This window comes from Rhipicephalus microplus, chromosome 9 (genome assembly GCF_043290135.1).
Source record: "Rhipicephalus microplus isolate Deutch F79 chromosome 9, USDA_Rmic, whole genome shotgun sequence".
In the NCBI taxonomy this organism is placed as follows: Eukaryota; Metazoa; Arthropoda; class Arachnida; order Ixodida; family Ixodidae; genus Rhipicephalus; species Rhipicephalus microplus.
The window spans coordinates 101,613,346-101,641,212 of record NC_134708.1 but is presented as its reverse complement, the minus strand read 5'-3'; the positions used below and the strand labels follow the sequence as shown (position 1 = coordinate 101,641,212).

General features: G+C 47.5%; 1 long non-coding RNA gene across 1 annotated transcript; it reads left to right on the top strand.

Moving 5' to 3' along the window:
* Positions 1-6,264: 6,264 nt before the first annotated feature.
* On the top strand, positions 6,265-20,680 carry LOC142771433 (uncharacterized). Its single transcript, XR_012885915.1, has 2 exons — positions 6,265-6,550; positions 20,565-20,680. It is a non-coding gene; the product is annotated as an uncharacterized LOC142771433 (long non-coding RNA).
* Positions 20,681-27,867: the final 7,187 nt, after the last annotated feature.

The following is a 27,867-nucleotide window of genomic DNA, read 5'->3' as shown; positions in this document are numbered from 1 at the left end:
TATGTAGGTGCTATTGTGTGCTCTTTTTCCTCTGCGGTTCTCGTTTCAACCGTAACATTAACGTGCAGCCTGAAAAAGGTTCATGATAGTGAATTTTACAGCGAGAGAACATAGGCAAAGATCAAACAGAGTAGAAAAAAGTGCTGTTCTTCCAACTGATGTTCATGGTGCAGAACGGTAGACTAAACAGCAATAAAAGTGAGCAGGTTCTACTGGTGTGTATTGAATGATTGATTATTATATGGGGTTTAACTTCCCAAAACCACAATATGATCATGAGACACGCCATAGTGGAGGGCTCCGGAAATTTCGACCACCTGGGGTTCTTTAACGTGCACGCGAATCTGAGCAAACGGGCCTACAACATTACCGCCTCCATGGGAAACGCAGCCACCACAGCCGGGATACGATGCCGCGACCAGAGGGTCAGCAGCCGAGTACCTTAGCCACTAGACCACCGCGGTGGGGCAGGTTGTACCGGTGTATTGATTGGGGTGGTCGTTATCCTTATCTCTACGTATATAATTTGATATTCTATAAAATAAACACCAGTTGGAAGAACAGTGCTCTTCTGAGTCTATGTCATTTTTTTGAAATGTTCTCGTGCTGTGAAACTCACCAATACGCACCCAGGACAACTTGTCCATGCTTCTTGTAGTCTAACTTGTAATCTAACTTATGAGTAACCTTAAAGAACAATAAGATGGCCCTGGGCCATGAACAAAGAGGTGTTAAGGGTGTCTAAGCAGAAAAAAAATGGCAGCATAGCCACGGGGTGAATGATGGAGAGTGGGGCGAAGCATCCGTCCATCCATTCGTTCTTGCTTCCGTCCGTCCATGCGTCCGTCTGTGTTACCACCGATGCGTCCATCCGCCCGTCCGCGCGTGCGTCTGCTCGTGCGTCCGCACGTCGATTCGTGCGTCCGTCCTTGCGTTCGTCCATGCATTCGTACCTGCGTCCGTCCTTGCGTCCATCCGTCCGTGAAGCCATCCGTGCGCCCGTCCATGCACCTGCTTGTGTGTCCGTTCGTCCATCTAGTCAACACTGCAAGTACCACCATCTCGCATCTTGTCATCATATATGCGTCCATCTGTGTGACCATCCGTGTGTACGTCCACCCGTTCGTCCATCCGCCTGTTCGTGCGTCCACACGTCCATCCGTGCGTTCATCACTGCGTCCGTCCATGCGTCCGTCCGTCCACGCAGTCATCCGTGCGCCCGTCTATGCATCTGTCTGTGTGTCCATTCGTCCTTCTAGTCAACACTCCAAGTATCACCATCCCGCTTGTATTCATCATATATTCCGCATGTAGAAGCACCGCCATCCAGCGGACATTCCAAAAAATAAACGAGAGGTGACACATGCACACTTTCTTACGGCTTGCGCTTTGTGTCTACTTCACATCTTTAACCACCTCGATTTCATGGTATATACTAGTTCACTGTACTCATGGCACTGCGGCCCAACGCTCGCTAAACCTTTCTAAAACCAAGGAGGTTAAGCCCAGCGAGGATAATCTAGCAACCATTCCTTGTCAGATAGTGCTCAATGTACATGCCGATAGCTGCAAATTGGGAATGAGAGACAGGAGAATTCGGTTTTTAGTTAACGCGCACGCTGCAAATTTTTCATTGTTCAACAACGGACAGGAGAAATCTCGCACCGGCACGACCTTGCAGGTCAAAGCGTAAGACTGGTTACGCACTACGACTACGACGAAGGACGAACAGGTGCCGCTTTAAGGAGCTTCGCCCCTGAAAAACCAAATGGCTATAGGCACTATATGTAACGTGAAGGCAGGGTCATTAAGCACAACAGCTGGTATTACAGCAGAAGTAACGCTCAAAGGAAACACCAAATGTTAGTTAGAGGTATCTATCTATCTATCTATCTATCTATCTATCTATCTATCTATCTATCTATCTATCTATCTATCTATCTATCTATCTATCTATCTATCTATCTATCTGCGAAGTCACCACAGCGTATATTGGCCATGGCACGAAAGAAACACGCTCACTCAATTTTAGGGCAGGCAAATTATGACGTTTATTGTCTCCAGTTGGTTTTTAATATAAGATTATTGTGAGGGAGAAATTAGGAAGGAAACCGAACAAAGAACTTCACAAGCCTGTACTGGACAGCCAGTCCGTAACACAAATACTTTTGCAACATTTCTTCATTCTAAAAATGAAAGTGGTCAGCTGGTTTTCATGTTCGTGTGGAGCATCGTAGCATTTCAGCTGGTTCTCTTGAAACTTCACATTCGGTGAACGGACGGGCCGTAAATAACGCGGGGGCAGGATCATCTGGGTCTAATCTTCATGACCTAAACCGTGTTTTTAGGCTTGTGTCAGGATGCGGCTCACATTCTCCTGGGGTAACGTGTGGCTCGTCCATGCACGTGTGTTCCTCCTGCACCGGAGACAGCGATTCCGCAGATTCCAGGTGGACTTGATCGACATGCCATCGGACGATCACCCCAGGTGCTTCCATGGTTACCATTCGAGTCCCCGTGATAGATATCACCTGTCCTGGTATTATTAGCTTTCTGTACCATAGTTGTCCTCATGTACGCGGGTGTTAAACACGAGGCATACTTCTGTGGTTTTCATTTGGGGCTTCTGTACTATGGTTTGGAAAACAGGTATCCCGACGCAATCTGATCTCGAAGCCTAGAAGCATTTCCGATAGTGACTTTCCACTTTTATGGGGTGTTCTTCTTTAGCCTAATAACAGTCACATCAGTCTGTTCTCCAATTTTCCTCCCTTCATTCCGCGGTCCAGGTATGGGCAGGAAAACAAACACCGCGCTATGTACTTCATCGCCGACGACCCTTGGATGATTTTTGTGCATGAGCTGCAGTACACGTTACCGCGCCCCAGCGCGCACAATAACTTGGTGGCCCAGTAAACTAACTGGTGTCCAAGGGCGATTCCAGCCAGCGGTTAAAAATGTCTCCATGTCTGGTTCCATACTTTCGGCTCTTCTGGGCCAACAGTGCAGCACGTATTGCTTGATGCGTGCGATTTTCGAGCCGTGGTCCTGTCAGCTGTTGTAGTTCCCGTGCCGTTACACTGCCTTTTTCCAGGCTTTCTAAACAAACAAACAAAAACTACTCTTGTGACTCGACAGCGTGGCCAGAAAATGGCAGTGACAGCCTGCCGAGGGTATCTCAATCCAGCAGTTGCTTTCTGAGAGTGTACTGAAGCTTGTAGCGATAACAACCGAGATGAATTTCCTACCCTTAAATGGGGGCTTCGGCCATAGCAGGCAACGGGCGGTCGGAGCTGAGCTGTTGCACGTGTGGTTGGTGGTTCGTAATGAGCGTGAATTTATGGCCGAAGAAGTAGTCCCGAAACTTAGTGACGCCAAAAACTAATGGCAGCGCCTCGCGCTCTAAATGCGAGTAATTGCTTTCAGCTGTCATGAGAGTTCTTGAGCGAAATCTGATTGGTCGATGAGCGATGCTTCTGTGTGGAATAACACTGCGCAAATGCCGTGTGGTGATGCGTCACATTTCAATTTCAGTTGTTTTAATGAATCGAAACGAGCCAGTACTTCCGTGTCCTTGAGACATTGTTCGGCTTGGAAAAATGCTGCTGTCTGTGGGTGCTTCCCTTCCAAAAACTTTTAGAACAGCGATCGCCTTGTTGACATGTTTTGTAAGAATCTGAAATAGAATGTCAACCTACCGACAAACCACCTGAAGTCCCTCACATTGCTAGGGCTCGGCGCTTTCACAATAGCTCCCACGTTCTTTAGGTAAGATCGAGGCCATTTCAGTCTATCTGATGTTCCAGATAGGTTACTAAATCTTGGCTGAAACTGCACTGGTCATATCTCAGCTTTACCCCGTGTTCGTGAAATTGCTGGAAAGTTGATTTTGGCTGGGCTCTGTTATCTGCCGCTTTTTCAGACACAAGTACAGTACTCACGAATTAAAATAGGACACTCTAAATGCATGACCGCCGACAAAGATAGCGCAGCTCATGGGTGCTCGGGGAGCAAAGGTGTTGAATTGTGGTATTGAACGATAGGGAGAACATCTGCGGCGCATGATTGCTGCTTCCGCACACTAAAAAACACCGTTTAGTTAACCATATGCACACTGCTAGCGTGGCAGTGTGCACATGCAAGTTCCCACAGCAAGTTCTTCGTATACAAATTGTACACAAGCTTGAAAATATATCTATAATATGGAGTTCTCAAATTGGGGCCCCAAATGCTTTTCCGTGTAAGTCCGGTGCAGCGGACCTTCCTTTCAAGCTTCGGCGGCTGAGACACATTCTTGCAATATGTCCACGCTGACAATACTGATAACAACGTGCCTTGCTCTAGCTGCAGCTGTTAGCTTTCGTGTTTAAAGCATCCGCATCTGCGGCCATTCCTGGACACTTTCAATGTCAGCGCTTTCTCTGAAAGGTCTTTGTCGACGCGCCTGCATTTTCAAGAGCGTTGTTGCTTCAGCTGAAACGCTTTGCGCATCGTCTTCCGCGGCTTCGGCAGATGTTACTATCGTTTCAGCTTCCTATGGCGTTAGCTGTTCTTTGTTATCACCTGTTTTATTACTGCACTTGAGCGTACACCACGAACATTTCTGTTCCGGATCACCCTGTCAAGGGAGCTGATTAAGTTTCAGTTGTCTGAAATGCGACCGATCAAGGTGAGAAAAACGCAAACCGATTCACCGTTCAGTTGGGAGCGGTTGAATAACTTGTAACTATCCGCAATTTTCTTGCCTGTTGGATCATAACAGTCATTCAAAGTTTTGTTTACATTGTCATCAGGCAAGGAGTTTGGCTTTCGGGGAGCTACTCTTCCAGCAAAAATTTGAACGGTCTGTGGCCTGAGCCAATGCCACCTAGATTATTTCTGGCCTGCTCACTACATGTGTCGGCCGCAGGCTGTGACGTCACTCCGTTTTAACCGGTGTGTAGCGCTACGCATACGTACCTTCGCTTGCTCTCGTCGCTCGATATACATGAATAGGTGACCAATAAAAGAGCGAGGGATTTTGGGATGAACCGTCTTCTACCGACTTCCAGTTCGAGAAGAGTAGACGACGGCAAACCACTTCGCCGCAAGCCTCAGATTATCCGGGATTCGCACGCGCGGCTGCCCGTTTATCTTCGTCCTCATAAACTATGGTCGCTCGTCCAGCCGTCGAATGCTCCTACTCGAGCGTGAAAGGCAAACGCAGGTGTAATTCTCATGGAACGAAGAAAATAAAATGAGGTAGGCCGCGGCTGTGAAGAGAGCCACAGCGACAGGTAGCCTTTGAGTACGGAACGTTGAAGCTAGAGTGTGCGAAAACCATTTTATCACAGGTACGTGTGTATTCCACGCTAAAAAAGCTTACGCATGAATTTGGTACGAGTATTATATTGAGAAAAAAATTGTCGCTCAGGCGCGCCTAACAAAAATAATATACCAACGCGTGGATGAGAACAACCTGCCATACGAGATGAGCACCGGCCATTGCACCCATATACATGACAAAAAACGCAAAATCTTCACTCAAGAGTAAGTTTACACGAAGTGCTGGACGAGTCCATTTGAGTTTACCTTCGTCAAACTGTGGGCCAGGACGGCACCCAAAGGAAGAAGTGCTTTAAACAAGCGCAGAGTTTCGATTATTCGGCGCCGTCTATGCCTGACTGTATTGTTTATGTGCCGCCGTGCCGTGCAGCTTGACTAAGATCAGTGTTCAAAGAAGCATCTGGCTTCGACTAAGAAATGCATGTTATAGCGCGCTGAAGGCTGAAAACAAAAAAAGCTCAGCGCGCTCAATAAGTGTTGCGCTTCATGCCGATCGACTGACGAGTTCGGCCGTAGCAGCGATCCTGAAATGAACTCTTAGCACACTGCTACAGTCATCCCCCTCCCCTGAGATCTTTAAAATTGTGACTTTTTATCTGCAGTGCCGTATTATAGAAGGAAAATTGTTTAGCGTATAGAATGATCTGCTAGCCAAACTGACAGCATCCCCGAGCAGCATAAAATCATTGCACATCATTTTAGTGCGACAAAAGTGTTTCCGGACCGTTCATGGCTTTCGTAGCTTGTCATCGTCACAGTCACGGTAGGAAAAAAAAACAACTTCTAAAGCACGCAAATTGCACGACGAGGTGCTTTTTTCAATGGAGCAATACAAAAATGCGCGCGTGCCGCTGCTGACATGTGTGGTGCGTCGAACCGGAAGCCGTCGTATCCTGCTGTTCCCACCGATTGCCCACTTTACCGGTCACCTATTGCCAAGCCAGACGAAAGTTTTTGTGCCATGGTAGTGTTTTTGTTGGCGACTCCAGAAGACTATCTCTGTCCGTGAACTCCAGCGTGCATATGTGATGCGTTTCGTGCACGGGATATTCGCAATCTGTACGGCTAAAAATCTAAATGGTTGGGCGATGCTGCGTGGCGAATTGTCGCGGCAAAGGAACCGATGCTGTGAGTGTTCTCATTTCTTAAACACAACCGAGGAACAAAATGGGAGCGTATCGTTCGTCAAGCTGACGTCGGCATCCGTTTTCTTCGTGACCCGAAGGTATGTGTGTCTGTACTGCATATTTTTCAGCCGTTCCAAAGGCCCCATAACCACCATGTTTGATTCTTGCTCCAAAATAAAGGTGTCATGTGTGCTCCTGACTTGTTGGCGTAGGCCCTGGCATTGCATTTATGAACGCGCGTTACAGAACATTTTTAGAACAGGCGCTTTTCCTTCAGGGTCAGTAAACATTTTGCAACTGGCAATTAGCGCCACGGACTTGTATTGCCTCTCTTCATTTGGTTGATAAAAATAGAAGTAATGCTGTTGCATTACTTAGTGCATAAGTATTTTCTTGTTCGTGTTCATATCACGTCATTGCAGTATTATTGCGGTCAGCACCTTCGTCTAATACGTTTATTTATTTATTTATTTATTTTGAATACCTCAAAGGCCTCAGCTGTGGTATTACATGAGGGATGGTATTATTTACAGAATAAAAAAAGTGATTCTAAGGCAATATTGAATTGATGCGGGTCGGAGTGGTGCACGGTAGTTGTAGGCAGACGATTGCAGTCCCGTGCGGTTGTTACAAAAAAGGATTGAATATGTGCGGTGCTTTGGGCTGGTGGGGGATACACTGCGCATGAATGGTTCGTGCGGCTTGATGAGCAATGGACTGGCAGGATGGCTAGAACTTCGATGGGGGCATGATAAAATTTGTTAAAAAGGCATAGTCGAGATGTGTGACGTCTAATTCTAGATTAGAAAGGTGAGCACGAGCTTTAAGTTTTGAAACACTGGAATGGTAGGTATATTCAGAGTAGATAAAACGCTCAGGATGGTTTTGAATTGATTCGACAATGTTGGATAAGTGAGATTGGTGGGGATCCCAGACAGAACATGCATACTCTAATTTTGGACGAACAAGTGTGACATACGATATTAGTTTAACTGACGGGGGCGCAAGTCTTAAGTGTCTACGTAGAAAACCTAGAGTGCGATTCACGGAGTTGGCTATGTTAGTCACGTGGGCTGACCAGGAAATGTTACTTGAAAATGTGACACCAAGATATTTGTATGATTCAGCGGATGAGACTGCAGTGCCGGAAATGGTGCATTCTGCGGACTGGTGGTGGGGCCTGCGATGAAAAGATACCAATGAAGTTTTTTTTATGTTTAAAGATATTAACCACTTATCGCACCAGGATACAATTAGATTGAGATCGTTTTGAAGTGTAGTAGTGTCAGCGCTGTTTGCTATGGGACGCTACACGACGCAGTTGTTTGCAAAGAGGCGAATGCTTGAAGAGATGTTTGATGGAAGGTCATTCATGTAAATGAGAAAAGGTAATGTTCCGAGCACTGTACCTTGCGGCACACCAGAGATTACAGAGAAACGGCTAGATGAGACGGAGTTAGCATGCACAAATTGTTGGCGATTGGTAAGGAAACTGCGAATGCAACTTTAGATGCGTGTAGACAGGGTAAAGCACTTTCTTAGTTGGTTTTCAGGTGTGTAATCTCTACTTCAAGCTAAAATAATTAGGAACCACTACCAAAATTATATCCCTCCAAGAACCGCAACTGCCATAGAAGCACCCATGGGGGCTACACCGTTTAATATAGACCCACCAGAAACAGTTTTCCCAGGCCGTAAGATATGTGACCCATTACGCACTACTTCGAGAGCGGCCAGAGCAAAAGAGGAGACGCCGTTTCTCGCATCGGTCACGAAACATTCGGGCAAATGAAAGATTTTTTTTCTCTTTGAATAGTCGTTGCCTTGGTATTGTGCAGAATACCATACTTGTGGCAGCAGCACACAAACTCAATAACTACGTGTCTATGAAGACAGATGTTGGAAAGAGCACAAAAAAAAACTGCAGAAGCTTTGCAAATGAGTCAGGAACAGTTTATCTGCATGCTCTAGATGGTGTGTGTGCGCATGCGTGTGTAAATATTTAATAATGAATGAAATTACCATATTTTTTCTGTCAATTTGTTGGTAGACCAAATTTTGCTCTTATAAGTCGACCGACCACACCTTCGATGGCGTCAATCTTCAGCTTTTTCGTAAAAGGAATGGCTCACAGGTGAGTCTCCTAATGATTTAAAGAGCAATACATCACCCAAAAAAGTGCCCATTTTGACCCGAAAGGCAGAATAAAGCTGTTAGGCATGTAAAACTTCCCTCAAACTATTCATCTTTATTGGGAGACCATTGTTGCAATGGATTCTGACTCCCATACGGGTGCTCGCTCGGGCAAAACGAGTGACGTCACGGCAGCAGTGAGTAAGCCTGATAATCTTCTAGGTGGCACTGGGCTCAGCGCGGCCACAATTGCTCTCTTCTTGCTTGATTCCGTAATGCTGTAAGCTTCAAAGCACGTTTCTACTTTGATCAATTACGGGTACCACTTATCTGTGCTGTCGTCAACACTCGGAAGCATCTGGAGAACCTTGCACATCGTCGGCACGGCTATCAGCAAGGTCCGAGTGTCAGGCTAGCTCTGTTATGACTTCGTAGGTGTACATGTGACTCGTCGCCACTGTTACGTCACCGCTGCCTATTGGCCCCACCACGAGAGGAACACACGTTCACTCACTTTGAGAACTCACTTTGAGAACAGGCAAAGAGGTTTATGAGGTTTATTATCTGCAGCAGTGTGTTAATATAAGATCATCGTGAGGGGGAAAAGAGGAAGGAAACAGAGCAGAGAACTTCACGCGTGCGCAGTGGACAGCCAGTCTGTGACCCAGATACCAATACAGCACTCACTCACTGTCTGTCTATCTGCCTGCCTGCCTGCCTGCCTGCCTGCCTGCCTGCCTGTCTGCCTGCCTGTCTGTCTGTCTGTCTGTCTGTCTGTCTGTCTACATGTCCATTTATAGGTTCGCTTCGATAAAGCGTTAAAAGCAAAGTTAAGAGTACACAAGGGCCCACTACAATATACACAAGTCAAAGATCGAGGATGCCTGCAGAATGTTGGCCCAAAATGGCTTTTTTTGCAAAATACTGTACGAATGATTGTCTTAACCACCACACTACATGCAAATGCCAGCAGAATACGAATTCATTGAGATAGTTGCGTTGTAGATAATATAAAAAAATTAACATCTTCCCGAAGAAAAGCTTATCAAAGTGGGATGTCTTACGATAGCTAATGAGGAAAACAACAACAAAAAGAGAAAAAAATTAAGCAAATGAAGCGAGGGAACGGCAATAAGTCAAGGAACACGAAATGAAATCCAAAGTGCTGTTTCACAAAACATTTTTTCTCATGAAGCATATAAGAGCAATGTCAAGTGAAGGGAATAGGGGAAGCAGCAGGTGCTCAGGAGCTATCATCGTGGTCGAGGTCATTTATTCGATGCAACTTCTTTCGGTGGTGCTCTTATACAACGCCTTCCTTGCAGAAAGCCAGCATGTTTATACGCTATTGGAGGTGGTCTCAAATTTTTTCTTTGTGTAATATATGCCTTGGGAAAAAATAAAATACATACGTGCTCAAATAGCTTCTACTAGTAGGTCAATCGTTATAATTGTGAAACTCTTTTTCAATGTACTTGCAAATGAATGACAGATAAAGAGAATCGCTCCACTCTTATAAGGACCCATAGCCAAGACAAAGAGATGTGTGTATTGCTTCCACTGCATGCTACTATGCTCCTGGTAATGTCGGAATATGGGCTTTGACTTTATCACATACTGAAACCTGGCTTTTTGTCTTTTGTTATCGGGTATTCACCGTGCATATTGGCCTAATGCTGGGCTAAGTAAGATAATTAGATGCTTCTTCTAGAAAGGAAATTGGCTGACCTGAATAACTGAGGAATGAAGAATACAAAGAACACTATTATCGTATAGATGAAATCAACTGAGTATCATCTTACATATTTCACTCAGCGGAAATGCTGCATAGTGTTCTGTAGCCTCTCTTTATATAGAAAAAGTATTTTGAGTCTTTGCAAATGGGCTTTTTGTGTATTGCTACGCATTAACGCACTGGGTGTTCCTGTGACAGAATTTCACGTGAAATTCAAATTGATGTTACTGTTTGTGCTTTGCGCCATCGTTAGTGCCGTTACTGAAACTCAGTTAAAGTCTATGTGATTTTTATAGAAAGTGACTAGCTAATACGAGCCATGTGTAGCAGTATTTTCGGGTACTCTTTTATATTTATTTCTTTTCAGTTTTCACTAATCCTGATTTTCGTAAATTATAAAGAGAGGAGCTCCGAAATTTTCCAAGCAACATAAATTTTTAAAAAGTGCGTAGGATAATAGGAATAATATATTATGTTTGTGAGAATTAAGCGTTTTAAAATAATCACATGAATGCGAGAGATCTCGTACTGAACGGCTCCAGTAATTACGACCACCTGGAGCTATTTAATGCCCATCGATATCTCAGCACATTGGTCTCTAACATGGTGCCTTTGTAGTTCAGCTGCAACACAAAGGGTCTGATTCTGTGACCTCACACCAGCAGTCATGCATCATAACTCGGAAAGTACCGCGTTGGGTCATGCATGTAGAAGAGATTGGGTTAAAGTGGCACCTCGTATACTTCAGTTCAGAGGCCTAGAATGGGAAGATTAGGGATAAGAGGTAATGAAGAGTACCTTAGTAACCTGCACTTCACCGATGACATTGCTTGCTGAGCAACTCAGGGGACAAATTGCAGCTCATGGTTACTGAATTAGACAAGGAGAGCAGAAAACTTTTAGCTAGAGATAGATATGAGAGAAGGACAAGCACACCAACTCTACTGGAGAGCAGAAAAACAGGTCGTAAAATTACCTGCAGAAAACGAAAGTAATCGACAACCTCGGAAGTGAACAGCGCTTCGAGATAAGTGATAGTGCAATTGAGGTTGTAAAGGTCTGCGTGTCTACGTCTACTTAGGACAGGTAATGACCCCCAAACCTAACCATGGGATTGAAGTAACTAAAGCAATAAGAGTGTCGTGAAGCCGATTCTACAAGCACTCTCAAATTTTGACTGGCAGATTGCGACTATCCCTCAAAAGGAAGGTATATAACAGCTGCATCTTGCCGGTACTTATGTACGATGCAGAAACGTAGAGGCTTACAAAAAGGGTTCAGCTTAAATTGAAGACGACGCAGCGAGCGATGGAAAGAAAAATAATAGGTGTAACCTTACGACACAAGAAGCGAGCTGTGTGGATCAAGGAACAAACCGAAGTTAACAATTTATTAGTTAAAATGAAGAAGAAAAAGTGGACATTGGCCGGACATGTAGCGCGTAAGCAGGATAACTGCTGGTCATTCAGGGTAAATGATTGGATTTTCAGAGGAGGCAAGTGGGTTAGAGGGAGATAAAAAGTTGGGTAGGCAGATGAGACTAGGAAGATTGCGGGTATAAAGTGGCAGCAGCAAGCACCGGACCGAGTTTACAGGCGAAACATGGGTTATGCCTTTGTCCTGCAGTGGACGTAGTAAGGTTGATGATGATACTGCAGCTATTGTTTTTATGTGGTAGTGAATGAACAAACTCCTGTTTACCGAGAATAAACATAAGAGTACGTAATGAGGAAAATAGAAAATAATGTAAATTCAACAGGTAAAAGTTTGCTGAAAAAAAAAAGCACATCGATGCTCCTCCAGGGTTCCTACAGTCTTTAAAATAAAAAAAAAATTAGCAGATCTCAGGTAATGTAGGAATCGATGATATGCCAAGCACGAATAAAGAAGGTTTATATGTCACCTTAAAATTTGCACAACGTTACGAGGCAGAGGTAAATTATGCCGTGTATGACTTCTATGTGATGATTACCACGTTCGTACGTCTCATTCACTTCCGTAATCTATTCACGTCACCTGAACCAATATGTGGAGCAGTGGCTCAGGAACCGGAGGGGGGGGGGGTCAGTGAAGACCGTCGCTCCTACAGGTTATACTAACAGCTATTACGACCTCCTCCTCCTCATTTTTTTACGTTAGCAAAACAGATATTTGTAAACGCCAATATATATATATATATATATATATATATATATATATATATTTATTTATTTATTTATTTATATTGACACCTGGTGGTCTGTGCAAGCGAACAGTGAGCCAGTTCTGGGCCAGCGAAAGAAGAAGACGGAGACGAGCAACCCGTGCCAGCGGAGACGTCCTTGTTTGTGTCTCAGATTTTGACAGTCGCGTCTCCTTGTACGTTTCTTCGAGCTCCTAGCGCGTGACAACTGGTGGAGGTGCTGTGTACCCTATGCATCAAACCCCTCCCAGTACAAGAAGCTCCAGCCCCATGACGGTGGTTACGCCTGTTCACCGTTCTAGCCGAAGGATCCGTGGACTGGACCCCGAGTTCGGACTTCCCTCAGAGAGGATGATGGCCCCAACTATCCCAGGCAGCGCCGTCCTAAGTGGCTCCAAACCAGCCGGTATGGAAGGCGCAACGCCAATGCACTATGCGCTGTTCAAACCACGAATGCCGAATCCCTTTCATGGGGCTGTCCATGAGGATGTTGAAGATTGGCTAGTCCACTATGACTTCGTTGCCTCTCATAACATGTGGAATGACACAGACAAGCTCCGACATGTCTGATTCAGTTTGAACGACGGGGCGCGTGTTTGGTACGAAAACCGGGCAGGTATGTTCACGTCATGGGTGGACTTCAAACGCCGGCTTTTCGAAACGTATGCAAGTCCCGATCGCCAAGAGCGAGTGGAACGTGAACTTGAGTGCCGTATGCAAATGCCAAATGAAGGCGTAGCAATGTATGTTGAGGACAGGACGCATCTTTTTCGACGAGCCGACCCTCACATGCCGGAAGAGAAGGTGCGATACCAGATGCGTGGAGTGATGGAACAGTTCTTCGGTGGTCTTGTACGCAGCCTCCCCCCCCCCCAAGACTACCTCAGAGTTTCTTGCAGAAGCCGTCCTAATTGAAAGCACGCTTCGGCAACGGACACAGACGTACGAGCGACAAGTGAACTTTGCCTCTGCTACGGACTACATAGGGGGTCTTGGGGGCCACGTCGACTTCTTCCGAGAGCTCATACGCTCTGTAAACCGCGAAGAACTGCAGAAGTTTTCAGTACCCTCGGCCCCCACTGTCAGTTCTTTGTCCGGCATTGTCCGAGATGAAGTTCAGCACACACTACGAGAACCGTCCTGTCAGACAGAGCCGCGGCCTGTAAATGACTTCCCTCGCATGTCGTATGCGCAAACTCTGCCCCAGCCAGCACCACCTTTGGCTCCGCCTCCCATCGCGGCCCCTGCCATGCTTCCGGCAGACCAAACTTTGCGCCAACATTCACCGCATTTCACTCCGCCTCATACCACGGCCCCAGCCACGCTTCAGGCAGTCCAAGCGGGCCCGTACCTCAGCAACCGCCGTCTGATTCCGCGAAAATCAGACGTGTGGCGGGCCCCTGATCGACGTCCGCTTTGCTATCACTGTGGCGAACCTGGGCACATCTACCGACAATGCACTTATCGAGTGCTGGGACTTCATGGTTTTTCGGCCAACTCCCCACCTTCTAGGTTCGGCCAGCGGTCTCCGGAAATTGCGGACTACGTTGCCCAGCAGCGCGGATCAACATCTCGGCACCACTCACGTTCTCCATCACCATGGCGGTTCTCATTGAATCATCGCACCTATTCGGGCGGGGTGCAGGGCCGGTCACCTAGCCCGCGTCGGGAAAACTAGCCACAGCGACCTTCGGGGGCAAGGCCGCTCAGACTGGTCATGCTCAAGGCCCCCTATCTACGCGAACTGAAGATACCAAAGATAGATCGACAACGACATCACCGGCTGACTGCGTAAGAGTTTCCTTAGATATTCCTGTTGTGCTAGATGGTCGCGAAGTCAGCGCTTTAGTGGACGCTGGTGAGGATTATCTATAATTAGCGAAAAACTGGCCGCCCTTCTGAAGAAAGTAACGACCCCTTGGAACCGCATGCCAATTCGTACAGCTTGCGGGCATATTGTCACGCCACTCGGTATGTGCACGGCAAGATTGCAAGCCCGTGGTTGTACGTCCGTTGCCAGTTTTAGCGTTCTGCAACAGTGCTCTCGAGACCTAATCATCGGCGTGGATTTTCTCAGGGAGCATGGTGCTATAATTGTCATTCGACGATGTCTAGTCACTTTCGCGACCACAAACGCCACAACAGTTTACGCTGACCCCAGCCGCTCCCAAGTGTCTCTTCGCGTCATCGACGACGCTGTCACGTTACCACCCCGTGCAATTCTTGTGGTTCAGGTGGCGTGGGACGTAGTGATGCGCAGTGAAGCAGTCGTGAAGAGAAATCACTCGCTTCTGTTGTCTCAGGGTGTCTGCGTAGCGAGACGCCTTGTCGAACTTCGTGATGATCACTGCGACATTTTTGTCACAAACTTCAGCTACGAGCATCGACACCTTTTTCCTGGAACTGTCATCGCCTACGCACACCCAGTCGCCAATGTCACCGAGTGTTTTGCTTCCGAGGCCGTCGGCACTGCTGAAGCGCCTTTCCGCAGCGTCGACATTAATTCAACGCTTTCTGAAGCGAACAAGCAGCGTTTGGGCGAGCTGTTGCTGGAGTTTCACACATGCTTTGCACGTTCTTCGAAGATACGTCAAACACTGATTACGAAACAACGTATTATCACCTACGACGACGTGCATCCCATACGGCAGCAGCCTTATCGTGTTTCGCCAACCAAACGGCACGTGATTCAAACGCTGGTTAAGGAAATGCTTCAGGGTGGCGTGATACAGCCTTCAAGCAGCCCTTGGTCATCACCAGTCGTTCTTGTGAAAAAGCAAGACGGCACGCTTCGCTTTTGTATCGACTACAGGAAGTTGAACAATGTCACAAAGAGAGACGTGTACCCGTTGCCCAGAATGGATGACTCTCTGGACAGGCTTCGCCACGCGAAGTATTTTTCGTCCGTCGACTTGAAGAGTGGTTATTGGCAAATAGAGGTCGATGAACGTGACCGGGAAAAGACCGCTTTTGTAACGCCGGATGGAGTTTATGAATTCAAAGTGCTCCCTTTCGACCTCTGTTCCGCTCCAGCCACATTCCAGCGAATGATGGACACCGTCCTGGCAGACCTCAAGTGGAAAATCCGTCTCGTCTACCTCGATGACGTCGTTGTGTTTTCAAAAACGTTTGACGAGCATCTTCATTGCCTTCGGAATGTGCTCGAAGCCATTAGTTCGGCCAATCTTGCACTCAAGCCAGAGAAATGTCATTTTGGCTATGAAGAATGGAAGTTTCTTGGTCACGTCGTGAGCGCCGTTGAAATTCGGCCTGATCCTGACAAAACTGCTGCCGTCGCCGCTTTTCCAACTCCAACTGACAAGAAAAGTCTTCGACAATTTCTGGGTCTGTGTGCGTATTACCGGCGCTTTATTGAAAATTTCTCCAACATTGCGGGGCCACTATTACGCCTCACGCGTGATGACACACCATATGTCTGGGCTGACGAACAGCAGACTGCTTTTGCGGAACTACAGCACCGGTTCTGTTCCCCTTCCATGCTAGGCCACTTCGATGAAGATGCTGACACAGAAGTACGCACTGATGCCAGCAATATTGGTCTTGGAGCTATTTTGGTACAACGACAAGACGGCATTGAACGGGTAATAGCCTACGCAGGTCGCACACTGTCTCGCGCAGACTATAACTATTCTACATCAGAGAAAGAATGTCTCGTGGTCATTTGGGCAATTACAAAGTTTAGGCCATATCTCTACGGAAGACCATTCAAAGTGGTGACTGATCATCATGCTTTGTGCAGGTTTACCAATCTACGAGACCCTTCAGGACGATTAGCACGATGAAGTCTGCGCCTACAGGAATTATATGTCACCATCGTGTACAAGTCAGGCAAAAAGCACGAAGATGCCGACACGCTATCACGAGCACCTCTTCAATCCGCCAGTACAAGCGCAGAAGAGGACGGCGCCTTCGTGGCAACTCTGAGTGGGCCGAATCTGAGGTCTCATCAACGAAATGACGCCGATCTAAGAATCATTATAGATCACTTAGAAGGTGGCACCGCGCCCATTCCTCGTCCCATAATGCGAACGTTGTCATCATTTTACCTACTAAATGGCGTCTTATACAAAACGAACACCGGTGCTGGTGACAGATAGCATCTTCTCATCGTGCCTGAAGCCCTCCGCGATGACATCTTATTAGCTTGCCATGACGAGACTACATCCGGCCATCTTGGCTACTCGAGAACTATAGATCGGGTGCGACAACACTACTACTGGCGTAAAATGTCTGCCTGTGTCAAACGCTACGTGAAGGGATGCCGTGAATGCCACCGTCGCAAGACATCACCCTTAAAGCCTGCAGGCCATTCACAACCAATCGATCCACCCCCTACACCGTTTGATCAACTGGGAATGGACCTCCTAGGCCCATTTCCTTTGACTTCTTCCGGCCACAAATGGATTATTGTCGCAACCGATTACTTGACGCGTTACGTTGAGACGAAGGCATTGCCACGAGGGACCGCAGCTGAAGTTTCCAGTTTTTTTATGCATCAAATTGTGCTACGTCATGGCGCCCCGTCATATGTCAACACTGATTGAGGGACATCATTCACAGCGAAGCTCTTGGATGATATCTTCAGGTTGAGTTATACAACCCATCGAAAGACCACTGCGTATCACCCTCAGAGTAATGGTTTAACAGAAAGGCTAAACAAAACGCTAGCGGACATGATCTCTATGTACGTGGATGTGCAGCATAAAACGTGGGATGACATCCTGCCATACGTAACATTTGCGTACAACACTGCAACGCAGGAAACTACACGCTTCACGCCATTGCGCCTCGTTTGTGGTCGAGATGTCAGAACTATGCTAGACGCCGTGATTCCGTATGAGGACATCAACGAGCTCGACCAATTAGCCCCCGACATCAAAAATACATTCAGCACGCTGAAGAAGCACGTCAACTGGCCCGTGTGCACATCAGGACTCAACAGTCCTGATGTACAACATCGGACTGTTGATGTACAACAGTCCAGATGTGATGTACAACAGTCCTGATGTACAACAGCGGTACAACATCCGCCATCGAGAAGTTAATTATGAACCTGGTGACCAAGTTTGGCTTTGGACACTCATTAGGCGGTGAGGTCTCAGTGAGAAACTCTTGACGAAGTACTTTGGACCTTACAAAGTACTCAGACGTGTGAGCGACATCAACTACGAAGTGGTTCAGACGGAGGCTCACCATCATCCCAGTGCAGGTTACCACGCCCAGAGACTGTACACGTCGTCCACCTAAAACCATACTTTACGCGTTGATGCGAATTTTCTTCGTGTGCCAGTGAACTCTTCATGTGAACAGTGAATGCCGTTTATTTCTGAATGCCGGGGCCAGGACGCATTTTCTCTCGTGCGCGACTGTTTTTTAATGTTCGTTTATGTTGTCTACTTTGACCCACTACTGTGTACACTTTTCTTGAGCATCGGGTCGATGCTCTCTTGGGGGGAGGAGTAATGCCACCTGGTGTTCTGTGCCAGCGAGCAGTGAGCCAGTTCTGGGCCAGTGAACGAAGAAGACGAAGACGAGCAACCCGAGCCAGCGGAGACGTTCTTCTTAGTGTCTCAGATTTTGACAACCACGTCTTTTGTGGATGTTGTTTGTAACTTAAACGTAACCAATCCAGCAGGGATGCGCACCATTCCAGCCACGGAAGCAAAATTTCTTGCGCTGGACCACTTGAACACTGTGTACCGCAGCCACTTGCAAGTTTACACCGACGGATCAGTGTGCACACAAACGGATAGCTGCGCAGCGGCTTTCTGCATGCCCTGCCTTGGCGTGTCATAGTCAGGTCGCCTGGATCACGTGGTTTCGTCCCCAACGGTAGAAAACGCTGCAATCACGGCGGCTTTGTGAAAATTGCGCTCCTTTTCTGCACGAGATGTTGTAGTGCTGACGGACTCCACATCGGCGATACAAAGACTGCATCGTGGCTTACCTCGAAAAAAGTTCACCGGGCGATCTCTGGCACTAATTAAACACCTAAACGGCAAGAGTTTTTATATAAACTTCCAGTGGATCCCATCCCACGTTGGCATTGAAGGCAATGAAAAGGCTGATGTCCTTGCATGCGAAGCACGTACATCTGTTCCAAAAGTAAGAACTCCCAAGACTTACCAGAACGACAAAGATGTGATACGCAATCATTTCAAGGCGATCTACAAGTTTCCACACCAAGCATGTGTAATTCATGGACTTTCTCGTGAACAAGCGACGCTGTTGTACCGCATAAGAACCGGCTCCGCATACACCCCGGCCTGGTCATTCAAGACTGGGAGATACGCCTTCCCGTTCTGTGCCTTCTGCGGTAACATCGGGGATATTGAACATTTCATTTGGCTTTGCCTACAGTTTGATGTGCAAAGAGCAGCGATAAACCGCACCTTGCGGAAAGGCTGTCATACGTACCGGGCTGTTGATGACGTCATGTTTCCTGAAGGACCCGCAGCAACTAGGAGGAACGTTTGACGAATTTTGTTGGTCTTCCTGCAAGACACTGGGCTGTCTCACACGTGGTGACAATTTCCAAATTCAGGAGATGCTCAGGCAGAACAATTGCCGCCTGCTGCAACACCACAACCACCACCACCACCACCGACAGTCGCGTCTCCTTGTACGTTTCTTCGAGCTCCTAGCGCGTGACAATATATATATATATATATATATATATATATATATATATATATATATATATATATATATATGGGAAAGAAGTGAATACCTAAGGGCTAGTTTTTCCGTGTTTTCACCCAATAATAATGAGATCTAGGAGACAAAGTTGCCAAGGAATGTATAGGGGAATGTATTAGAACCAATGTAACGTATATAAGAAGAAAGAAAAGTGGGTGAAAAAATAACTTGCCATGGGCAGGAATCGAACCTACGACCTCATTATTATTGTGTCAAAGCACGGAAGATCGAGCCATTAGGTATACACTTCTTTCCCTTATTCATTAACGAGGGTCTCGTTCTGGCAGACTTGGTACCGTTAGGTTGTATACGAGGGACTAATGGTCAGCTGCTACCTCGCAATAAGTTCACGTGATACTTGACGCTATACAGGCTCATAAAAAGAGTGTATCACACTCGCCGCTACGGCTACAGGTGGCGCTGACTAACACTGCCACGTTCAATTTCACAGATAAACCCGATAAAGTGGAGGGGGGAATAGCCGCCGTGATAGCTCAGTGGTAGAGCATCGAACGCGTTATTCGGAGGTCGTAGGTTCGATTTCTGCTCACGGCAAATTATTTTTTCACCCAATTTTCTTTCTTCCTAATTAGTATACAGTGGTTCTAATAACTTCCCGTATACATTCCTTGGCATTATTGTCTCTTAGATCTCTCTCTCTCTCTCTCTCTCTCTCTCTATATATATATATATATATATATATATATATATATAATCATAATGTGAATGCAAGGTCAAAAGCGGTAGCAGCGTCGGTACAAAAGCAGCAAGAGCAGGCCGAGTATACGGGCAGCGTCGCAGCAGCAACCAGGCAGCCTGAGCTCGCGCTTCGCGCCAACGTCGCTGCAGTAGTGGGCATTCCTCTTCACTACAATATATATCTTAAAATAGAGGTGTTGTACGTCGAGAAAGGTTCAGACGCAGCTTGGCAAAATGTACTTTATCAGGCAGGTCTGGCTAATGGGGAGCGGCACCGCGAGATAGCTTGCTTGCTTGCTTGTTCCTTTCTTTTGTGGCTCTCACCCACTAAGAGGGATTGGCCAAGAAGTCGGTGGTTAATGCAAGTCAATACCTTTAGGTTTTCTAGACTAGAAGAATATGATTACTGTGTTTTGACTGTGAAATAATTTTGGCGCAATCTAAAAAAAGAAAAAAAAAGGGAAAGAGAGAAATAATAGAAGTTGTTGAATATCTGAGGTAGAATCGTTATATGAAATTCTCCTGAAAGTTGAATCATTGCAGTGTATCAGCTAAATAATAAGTGGAAGTGTGGCTAGTAAAATTCGAGAGCTGATCGCTGACTCAGCAAGGTAATCTTTTTGCGTTTTATATGAATTCGCAGAGAGCCCCGCAGATGTTCCTGTCGCTGTGTCCCAATGAAGTGGCCCCAAAAGACAAAATATTGGGAGTATTAAGTGATATTCCTAGTTTTCTGAATAAAATTTTGAAGCAGTTTTTTCTTTGATTTTTGAAACGGTGACATGAATGCACACACCACTGTGTGCATTCTGTGATGAACTGGAAACAATAGACCATTTCTTTTTGACCTGCAGGTGGTTTAACACGTTGCGAAAAACCCTATTAGAAATACCTGTACATGGTATTGGTATGGGCTTATCTCTGCCTGTCATTTTGTCTTTCGGAGCTTTCATTTCTGGTTTCTCTAGTGCGACAGTATGCGCGGCCGTCCGAGACTATATTGATGAAATAATAGGTTCACTAATTAAACAGTTTCATTGTCCTAACATGTCCACATAATTATATACGTATAAAATCAGATTATTGCTCTATTCTAAGAATAATTTCGTTTATGTAAATATTTGTATGCATTACATTAGGCACCACACTTTCCTAGGCTATCGGTAATATTTTTGATAAACCTCCTTCATTCCGAATCTGAACAGTAAATTTTAAAACCACTCGATTCTTGGCCCACTATGCGCCACTAACAATGCGCCACACTCTAAAAAAAAAAGGGAGCGAGAATGGAGAAACGGGCTCCGTTTCTCCTTCGGCGCAGCGACTTCCTTCCTTCCGGGCGCTTTACCCGTCGCGCCCTCTCGCGGCAAGGACCAAAGGAGCAACGTTTCTCCTTCAGCGTTCAAGTTTCTCCTCAATCACAGGGGTCTTGCTCGCGCGTATGCGCACGCCAAGCCAATAGCCAGCCGCGGCCAGTCGCGAGCGATTGCTTTTACCTAATATTGTTGTAAGCAATGCAGGAGTGACGTTTTCTTTTGTTTTATTAGTGTAGAGTAAAAGCCTCTCTCTTTTTTTATTGTCAGGCACTCGCACGATGCTCCGCAGACTTCCATGTGTGTCTCGTGTTGTTTCATACTACCAATTTGTCACGAATACAAGGAGCTCTGCTTCTCAAGCAGTCTTGCTTTATCGATTACCTTAGAGTGTAAAAAATAATGATTTTTTTTCGGTGTCGACATACTTGGTAAGCCCACGCATTTTTAGTTTCGAACGGCACCAACAGCACTCATGAATTCAACGAGGCGCGTAAAAAAGCATCACACTTAATTTTTCATCATTCTAGGAAACCTGATACCACTGTACAGTCCATGCGTAAAAGTACGATCATATACAATTGATAGAGTTATACGTGCCACTACCGCCATATGGATGTTCTTTGCAGTTTACCCCCATTCGAATACGGCCGCCGTGGCCGGAAGTCAAACCTGCGTCCTCCAGCATAGTCCCACGACACCCAATAAGGCTACGCTACCACGGCAGGTGAAAGCACAAAGGGAAACAGGCTGCGAAGTTTCACCGAGTGTTTATTCGCCAGGCTAGGTTACAACCATCAGAAACTTTTTAAACATCATCATAACTAAGGTTTTGTGAAAAGCGAACCAATGACTTCTGTAGGTTAAACCAAATTCTGAATCGCATTCGTTTTGAATTGCCCATGCCAGCACTGAGAAGTAGGAAGGAATTATGCACGCGTGCAGTATGCCTTTCTCGTCCATGATTCTCCTTTATCGTGAGAAACTCAACACAAAATGCACTTCTAGTAACAGCTGTGCACAGCAAGTAAGTACTAACGCTCACTCATCTTTGTGAAAAGAGTATTCCGAATCTAGAGTAATAACCACCACAGCCACAGCGCTAACAACAAAATTGTGACACGCACTATGATTGCCAGTTGACTCGCGAGGCGAATCGCGAGAAGCATCTGAAGCAGAAAAGTATGCAGACACAACATTCTATAAAGTTATAGTAAACTTGCGCACTGCAGCGATAGTTCCTCCACTCAAGTATTAGAGCTGCCGCGACGCCAATAGCCACTGTCATGGCTCACGAAAAAATACCGTCAGATGCGAGGTCATCGCTTATTTTTCTCGCAAGACCCGCGTTGTAACGTACGTATACACTGCTAGGACGGTCGTTACCGCATCAAAAACCTTGTCATTGAAAGGCTAGTGGTGTACTGTATCCATGGCTAACGGTCACACTTGTGATACGCACGTAAAAAGAATAGAAGCAAACGTTAAGACGAAGCAACTAAACGAGGTCAACGTGACCACAGAACACCTACCACGACGGAGGCAAAGTTTGGTCTGCATGCTGCGTCCTCTCCATGTAACAAGAAAAAAAAACGTGACCTCCGAAATGGCTAACGCGCAGCAAGTGTTTGCACTCTAGGAGAATTCAAGAAAAAAAAGTAACTGTGGCAGTGGTCGACAGATGGCGCAGCGTTCGGAGTGCCATAGGCATTCTATGCAAGGCTTGGGGGTATCCGGCTTCGTGAAAACCTGATAAGCTCTAATAATTATTCCGTTCATTATTGTGCAACCATTGATAAACTCGCGTTTGTCTAAGCACCAGATACAATATAATGTTACGGGTAACGTATTTAATAAATTAAATACGATGCGCTGTGCTCGGCGAACAAGATGGCGACAGTTCATCAACAACCAGCCACCAACGTCGTCTTTCTCTTTCTTCCAGACAGGCTGTGCCGGCGGTTGCGTATCATAACCCCCCGGCGGTAGAAGCACCGTCTTGGTGCTTGAGCAACTTGGATGCGGTAGGAGGAGGGTGATAGGGCTTGAGTCGAGCTATGTGCACGATGTCACTTGAAGGTGACGATGATGACGTTGAATCGGCTGGAACGATCTCGTATGTAACGTCAGTCACCTGGCGAACGACGCGGTATGGTCCAGTGTAGCGTGACAGCAGTTTTTCAGAAAGCCCTACACGCCGAGTGGGGGACCAGAGGAGGACAAGGGAACCCGGTGAAAAGTGCACGTTTCGATGATGGGAATCGTAGAGCTGTCTTTGGTGCTCCTGTGAAGCCTGCAGGCGGCTGCGGGCGAGTTGGCGTGCGTGGTCGGCTCGCGCGATGGCTTCGCCGGCATACTCCGTGACCGAGGGCAGCAAGGTGTCAAATGGTAGGGCGGGTTCTCGGCCGTATAGAAGATAGAATGGTGAATAGCCGGCAGTGTCGTGACGTGACGAATTATATGCGAACGTCACAAATGGCAAATGAACGTCCCAGTCCTGGTGGTCGGCCGCTACCTATTTAGAAAGCATGTCGGTGATGGTGCGGTTGAGGCGCTCCGTAGGACCGTTCGTTTGCGGATGGTACGAAGTGGCAAACTTGTGCTTGGCAGAGCAAGAGCGCAGGATTTCTTCAACGACAGCTGATAGGAAGGTGCGGCCCCGGTCAGTGAGAAGTTGGCGTGGAGCTCCGTGTACTAAAATAATATCATATACCAGAAAGTCCGCCACATTGGTTGCGCAACTCGTCGGAAGTGCTCGTGTGATAGCGTACCGTGTCGCATAGTCAGTGGCGACAGCGATCCATTTGTTGCCTGAGCTGGAGATCGGGAATGGGCCAAGCAGGTCGAGGCCAACTCGAAAAAAAGGTTCAAAGGGAATGTCGATCGGCTGAACGAATCCAGCTGGTAGCGAAGATGGCTTTTTGCGGCGCTGGCAGGGTTCACAAGCGGCGACGTAGCGTCGAACAAAGCGGGCAAGACCAGGCCAAAAGAAACGACGACGTACACGGTCGTATGTGCGAGAGACGCCCAAGTGGCCCGGCAAAGGAGCGTCATGAAGTTGGTTGAGAACAGTCGCACGAAGATGTGCTGGTATGACGGGGAGCAAGTCATGGCCATATGGATCGAGGTTACGGCGATACAGGATGCCGTCTTTAACCAGGAACATTTGTAGAGATGCGTCGCGAGGCCTTGACTCAAGCTTGCCAATGATGGTTCGCAGGGAAGCATCCAGGCGTTGTTCGTGGCCAAGGTTGCGTAGCTGCATCACAGACAGAAGGTCTGGAAAGGTGTCAGTATGGGCAGCCTCTTCCACAGGGTAGCGTGATAAGCAATCAGCATCTTGGTGTGACCGCCCTGTTTTGTACGTTACGGTGAACGTGTATTCTTGTAATCGTAGGGACCAACGAGCGAGGCGTCCTGTGGGATCCTTGAGTGAGGCCAGCCAGCAGAGCGCGTGATGGTCGGTAACTACCCGGAATGGACGCCCGTATAAGTATGGGCGAAACTTGGCGACTGCCCACACGGGAGCGAGACACTCACGTTCCGTGATTGAATAGTTGCGCTCGGCTGTAGATAGCAGGCGGCTTGCATATGCTATAACACGGTCATGTCCGCGTTGATGTTGCATTAGCATTGCTCCGATGCCATGCCCACTAGCGTCAGTGCGAACCTCGGTTGGAGCTGATGGATCGAAATGGGCTAAAATCGGCGGTGTTGTAAGGAGCGTCATGAGCTGGGAAAAAGATGAGGCTTGATCAGGGCCCCAGAAAAACGGGGTGTCCTTCTTCAGGAGGTTTGTGAGTGGGCGTGCAATGATGGCGAAGTCCTTAACAAACCGTCGAGAGTAGGAGCACAAGCCCATAAAACTGCGAACGTCCTTTGTTGACTTCGGAACAGGAAAGTCCGTGACGGCGCGAATTTTCTCGGGATCCGGGCGGACTCCTGCGGCATCGACGATGTGGCCAAGTACGGTTATTTGACGACGAGCAAAGTGGCATTTCGACGAGTTCAGTTGAAGCCCGACTCGACGAAAAACTTCAAGAATCGCCGATAAACGCTTGAGATGGGAGTCGAATGTGGGTGAGAAAACGATAACGTCGTCTAAATAACATAAGCAGGTTGACCATTTAAACCCTTGGAGCAACGAGTCCATCATTCTTTCGAATGTGGCCGGCGCATTACAGAGACCAAAGGGCATAACTTTGAAGTGATAAAGTCCGTCAGGAGTGACGAATGCGGTCTTCTCACGGTCCATCTCATCCACAGCGATCTGCCAATAGCCAGATCGAAGGTCGATAGTGGAAAAATACGTAGCACCGTAAAGGCAGTCTAAGGCATCGTCGATTCTAGGCAACGGATAAACATCTTTCTTCGTAATTTTGTTGAGATGCCTATAATCTACACAAAAGTGCCATGTTCCATCCTTCTTTCTGATCAGGACGACAGGAGAAGCCCAGGGGCTACAAGAGGGTTCGATTATGTCTTTTGCAAGCATCTTTTCGACTTCCCGTTGTATGACGGCGCGCTCGGACGCGGAAACACGGTATGGACGTCGGTGAATGGGACTCGCGTCACCAGTATTGATGCGATGAGTAACAACACTCGTTCGGCTTTAAGCCGTGCTGCCGAAGTCGAAAATGTCACTATAGGACTCCAGGACGTGACGAAGGGCTTCCGCTTGATCAGGAGCGAGGTCTGATGGTACCATGTGGTCAACGTCGACGCCCGATGAACGTGATAGAGTTGGTTCATTGTCTGAGGTGCAGCAATCATCCACTCTGAAGGGTTCAACCGTATGGTCTTGTAGAGCAGTAATTTCGGCCAGGGAGATACCTTGTGGAAGAATTTGGGCAGTGAGGGCGAAATTGACAATAGGAAGGCATGTGCGGTTTTCAACGATTGTCAAAATGGTGTGCGGAACAGTGACGCCATGCGTAAGCATCACGGCATGAATTGGTGCCACCATGTATTCACCGTCAGGTACAGGTGGTGTAGAAAAGAGGTCGATATGTGTGACACAGTTAGGCGGAAGGCGTGCGAAATCAATGCAGCAAAGGCGACTTTGGGGTCGGTTAGTCAGATCACAAAGTAGAGGCATTTGAAGGTCAAGACAGCCGGCTGAACAATCTATAAGGGCCGAGTGAGCGGTGAGAAAATCCATGCCCAGAATTACTTCATGAGGACAATTTTCAATAACGATGAAAAGAACAGCCGTGCTTCTATCGGCGATAGTCACACGGGCAGAGCACATGCCGATAATCGCGGCAGTTCCCCCGTCGGCGACACGAACGGCTCGGTTCAAGGCGGGTGTGACAACTTTCTTTAGGCGGCGACGAAGAGCAGCACTCATTATGCACACATGCGCGCCAGTATCGATCAACGCGCGCACAGGTACATTGTCTAAAGTAACGTTCAACAGATTCCGGGTGGTCGGTAATGTTACACGAGGATTTCTTGCAGAGGTCGCGTCAATGCAGCTTCACCTCCAGAAGCTGCACTGCCTAGTTTTCCGGTCGGGGGCGCTGCGAATAGGTCGGAGAGGCAGGACGGCGTTGTGGGGGCGAACGAGATTGACGGCGAGCAGGGGATGGCGAGCGGGCGTAGCGAGGTCTCGTCAGAGGTGCGGCAGGATCAGAGGATGTGGTCGGCATAGGGGAACCAAAATCAAATGTTGAGGACGACTGGTGGTCAGAAGTGGCTTGGGTAGGAGGCCCATAGCGTGCCGGCGGAGCCCAGTGATTGCGGCAGTGGCGAGCAATATGACCGACACGTCGGCAGTTGAAGCATATGGGCTTGTCGTCCAGTGTACGCCATTCGGACAAATTGCGCTGTCGAGAGTAGTTGGAACCATATCGAGGAGCGGATGGACGACGATAAAAAGGCTCGGCAGAGTAGACTGGTTGAATGGGGTGTAGGCCGACGTTCGATAATTCTTGACGAACGACGGCTTGTATCAGTGAGATAGTGGTCGGTGAAGGATCAGGCGTTGGAAATGGAGTAGCTACTGGTTGGGCTGCCTCGACCTCACGACGAATGATGCGGGTGAGGTTGTCACATCGGGGAACTGGGCGGACGGAGTCATCACACGAGGAAGTAGCAGCTGTGTTCGGCAGGCGCGTGATGCCGTGGGTGACGCGGCGGGCTTTAGCCTGTTCTAGACGGCGGCATTCTGTCAGGATCATGTCGATGGTCGTGACATTATTAAAAACCAGCAGGTTGAAGGCATCGTCAGCAATCCCTTTGAGGACATGGTTAACTTTTTCTTCTTCTGACATGCGCTGATCGACCTTGCTACAAAGCGCCAAGACGTCAAGAATGTATGACACGTACGATTCAGTAGACGTCTGGGCGCGAGTGGCGAGAGTCTTCTTGGCAGCGAGCTGACGACCAGATGAATCGCCGAAAAGATCACGGATCTTCGATTTGAAAAGATCCCAACTTGTGATTTCGGCTTCGTTGGTTTCGAGCCATGTCCGCGGCGTGCCGTCGAGGTAGAACACAACATTGGCCAGCATGAGCGTGGGATCCCAGCGGTGGGTAGCACTGACTCGCTCGTACCGGTGCAGCCAGGAGTCAACGTCGATGATGCCGTCAGCGGAGAAAGTTCCAGGATCCCGCAGGGGTGGCAGGGTG